Source organism: Mustelus asterias, chromosome 25 (assembly GCF_964213995.1).
Source record: "Mustelus asterias chromosome 25, sMusAst1.hap1.1, whole genome shotgun sequence".
Lineage (NCBI taxonomy): Eukaryota > Metazoa > Chordata > Chondrichthyes > Carcharhiniformes > Triakidae > Mustelus > Mustelus asterias.
In genome coordinates, this window is record NC_135825.1 from 41,079,982 (window position 1) to 41,084,362 (window position 4,381).

At 46.7% G+C, this 4,381-nt stretch overlaps 1 non-coding gene across 1 annotated transcript; it reads right to left on the reverse strand.

Annotated features, from left to right (window-relative positions):
• Window positions 1-3,796: 3,796 nt before the first annotated feature.
• LOC144479311 (U2 spliceosomal RNA) lies at window positions 3,797-3,991 on the reverse strand. The gene has a single exon (XR_013495503.1). It is a non-coding gene; the product is annotated as a U2 spliceosomal RNA (small nuclear RNA).
• Window positions 3,992-4,381: the final 390 nt, after the last annotated feature.

A 4,381-nucleotide genomic window follows, 5' to 3' on the forward strand; every position in this document is an offset into this window, starting at 1 on the left:
TAGGCTGGAAAATTGGGCGGGGATCCTGGATTCAGGATTCAATCCTGGACCGGGGAGCGGCGCAGGCTTGGAGGGCCGAAGGGCCTGTTCCTGTGCTGTATTGTTCTTTGTTCTTTTTGTTCTTTGTCCCCCATGCAAGGCTTCTAGAAAAAGTGAGAGGGCATGGGATCCAAGGTGCTGCTGCCCTGTGGATCCAGAACTGGCTTGCCCAAAGGAGGCAGAGAGTGTGTATAGATGGGTCTTTTTCTAATTGGAGGTCGGTCACCAGTGGTGTGCCCCAGGGCTCTGTTCTGGGACCCTTGCTGTTTGTCATTTTCATAAATGACCTGGATGAGGAAGTGGAGGGATGGGTTGGTAAGTTTGCCGATGGCACGAAAGTTGGTGGGGTTGTGGATAGTCTGGAGGGATGTCAGAAGTTACAGAGGGACATAGATAGGATGCAAGACTGGGCGGAGAAGTGGCAGATGGACTTCAACCCAGATAAATGCGTAGTGGTCCATTTTGGCAGGTCAAATGGGATGAAGGAGTACAATATTAAGGCAAAGACTCTTAGTACTGTAGAGGATCAGAAGGACCTTGGGGTCCGGGTCCATAGGACTCTAAAATCAGCCCCGCAGGTGGAGGAGGTGGTTAAGAAGGCATATGGTGTGCTGGCCTTTATCAATCGAGGGATTGAGTTTAGGAGTCCGGGGATAATGATGCAGCTATATAAGACCCTCGTCAGACCCCACTTGGAGTACTGTGCTCAGTTCTGGTCGCCTCATTACAGGAAGGATGTGGAAATGATTGACAGGGTGCAGAGGAGATTTACAAGGATGTTGCTTGGATTGAGTGGCATGCCTTATGAGGATAGGCTGAGGGAGCTCGGTCTTTTCTCCTTGGAGAGACGTAGGATGAGAGGAGACATAATAGAGGTATATAAGATGTTGAGAGGCATAGATCGGGTGGACTAGAAAGAAACATAGAAAAACTACAGCACAAAACAGGCCCTTCGGCCCACAAGTTGTGCCGAACATATCCCTGCCTTCTAGGCCCACCTATAACCCTCCATCCTATTAAGTCCCAATGGAAACAATAAAAACTACAGAGGCTTTTCCCCAGGGTGGAAATGGCTGCTACAAGAGGACACAGGTTTAAGGTGCTGGGGGGTAGGTACAGGGGAAATGTTAGGGGGAAGTTTTTCACACACAGGGTAGTGGGCGAGTGGAATCAGCTGCGGTCAGTGGTGGTGGAGGCAAACTCAATAGGGACTTTTAAGAGACTCCTGGATGAGTACATGGGACTTAATAGGATGGAGGGTTATAGGTAGGCCTAAAAGGTAGGGATATGTTCGACACAACTTGTGGGGCCGAAGGGCCTGTTTGTGCTGTAATTTTTCTATGTTTCTATCTCAGAGACACCAGTAGCGAAGGCTCAACGAGGGAGACGACCGTGACCATTCGGAAGACTGACCAGAGAAGGAAGGAAGGAAGAAGCTGCCTTCGAGACTCATCTTCGTGACGACGGACCAGAGGGACTCAGAGAATCGAGCCTGCAGTTTAACCAAACCATCTTTGCGGGTAGTATACTTGAATCTGGGATATAGAACATAGAACATAGAACATTACAGCGCAGAACAGGCCCTTCGGCCCACGATGTTGCACCGACCAGTTAAAAAAAAAAACTGTGACCCTCCAACCTAAACCAATTTCTTTTCGTCCATGAACCTATCTACGGATCTCTTAAACGCCCCCAAACTAGGCGCATTTACTACTGATGCTGGCAGGGCATTCCAATCCCTCACCACCCTCTGGGTAAAGAACCTACCCCTGACATCGGTTCTATAACTACCCCCCCTCAATTTAAAGCCATGCCCCCTCGTGCTGGATTTCTCCATCAGAGGAAAAAGGCTATCACTATCCACCCTATCTAAACCTCTAATCATCTTATATGTTTCAATAAGATCCCCTCTTAGCCGCCGCCTTTCCAGCGAAAACAATCCCAAATCCCTCAGCCTCTCCTCATAGGATCTCCCCTCCATACCAGGCAACATCCTGGTAAACCTCCTCTGCACCCTCTCCAAAGCCTCCACATCCTTCCTGTAATGTGGGGACCAGAACTGCACACAGTACTCCAAGTGCGGCCGCACCAGAGTTGTGTACAGTTGCAACATAACGCTACGACTCCTAAATTCAATCCCCCTACCAATAAACGCCAAGACACCATATGCCTTCTTAACAACCTTATCTACTTGATTCCCAACTTTCAGGGATCTATGCACACATACACCTAGATCCCTCTGCTCCTCCACACTATTCAAAGTCCTCCCGTTAGCCCTATACTCAACACATCTGTTATTCCTACCAAAGTGAATTACCTCACACTTCTCCGCATTAAACTCCATCCGCCACCTCTCGGCCCAACTTTGCAACCTATCTAAGTCTTCCTGCAAACTACGACACCCTTCCTCACTGTCTACCACACCACCACTGTCTACCACACCACTATCCTCTTGTTTTATGTGGGTAATTTAAGGGTTAATAGTGTTATTATTAATAAACTTGTTGAACCTTTACTTGTGTTTGTCCTTTGTCCATCTTGCAAATAAGGGCACCGGGGTAAAACCTTGGAGTAAGCAAACTGGTTGAAGGTATCTGAGAATTAACAGGTACAACACTGCAGACAAAGTTGTCAGGGAGACTAGATTGCTCCCTAATTGCCTACATCAGGCAGGAGGAGCATGCCACTGCCCTAGCTGCCATATTGCCCTTACAGTAAGAAGTTTAACAACACCAGGTTAAAGTCCAACAGGTTTATTTGGTAGCAAAAGCCACACAAGCTTTCGAGGCTCTGAGCCCCTTCTTCAGGTGAGTGGGAATTCTGTTCACAAACAGAACTTATAAGACACAGACTCAATTTACATGAATAATGGTTGGAATGCGAATACTTACAACTAATCCAGTCTTTAAGAAACAAAACAATGGGAGTGGAGAGAGCATCAAGACAGGCTAAAAAGATGTGTATTGTCTCCAGACAAGACAGCCAGTGAAACTCTGCAGGTCCACGCAACTGTGGGAGTTACAAATAGTGTGACATAAATTCTGATTCTAGGATCGCATGATAAAGACTCAGGAGGAAAAAAGCAGAAATATTTATGTGAAATAGTGTGACATAAACCCAATATCCCGGTTGAGGCCGTCCTTGTGTGTGCGGAACCTGGCTATCAGTTTCTGCTCCGCGACTCTGCGCTGGTGTTGTTAAACTTCTTACTGTGTTTACCCCAGTCCAACGCCGGCATCTCCACATCATATTGCCCTTATACAGATAAAAGGATAAAAGAATCACAACTCACCTGTCCCTTGCTTGTGGTCCTCCTGCCGACTTTTTTTTAGTCCAATTCAATCAAATCGAGTCCAATTCAGAGTCTTAACAAATGAGACATTCCCGATCCAAGATGACTAGACAGGACTCTCACCTCCTGTCTTGGGCTTGATCTACATGATCCAAACTGATTGGAGTAGGCATTGCACCTCGTCCAAGACTTGATCTCATTTGCATCTTAGCCAAAAGGCCGAGATGCTACTTTTAAAAATTGCTTCAAATGAAGCTTAAATGTAACCTAATGACTTCAACCAAGTACAGCATGTTGATACTACACTTGATCTTAGCCAAAAGGCCGCCAACTTTTTTAAAAATACTTTTCCAATTCAATCAAATCAAATCCAATTCAGAGTCTCAACAAGTTGAGACATTTCCGATCCAGGCTGACAAGACAGGGCAAGCGACCAAAATCACCCTGTCCTGGGCCTGATCTACATGAGCCAAGCTGATTGGAGGAGGGAAAGCAATTCCTCCTCCAAGACTTGATCTCATTTGCATCTTAGCCAAAAGGCCGAGATACCGCTTTTAAAAATTGCTTCATATGAAACTTCAATGTAACCCAATGACCTCAACCAAGTGCAGCATCCAATCCATACTACACTTGATCTTAGCCAAAAGGCCGAGAAGCTACCAATCACCTTCACCACTCTGCTGCCCTCACCTGCCCGGAAATTGGTGGGGAGGTGCGGAAGTAATTTTAATCTTATTTTGCTTATGATGTAAATGCAATTAGCAGGCCAAGACTGAAGTCACCAGGCCCATTAGCCTCTTCCCCCCTCCCCCCCACCCTCCACTCACCCCCTCTCCCACCAGTATTTCACTCCAGCGAGGTTCAAACCAGCTCCCCACTTTTAGAACATAGAACATAGAACATTACAGCGCAGAACAGGCCCTTCGGCCCACGATGTTGCACCGACCAGTTAAAAAAAAAAACTGTGACCCTCCAACCTAAACCAATTTCTTTTCGTCCATGAACCTATCTACGGATCTCTTAAACGCCCCCAAACTAGGCGCATTTACT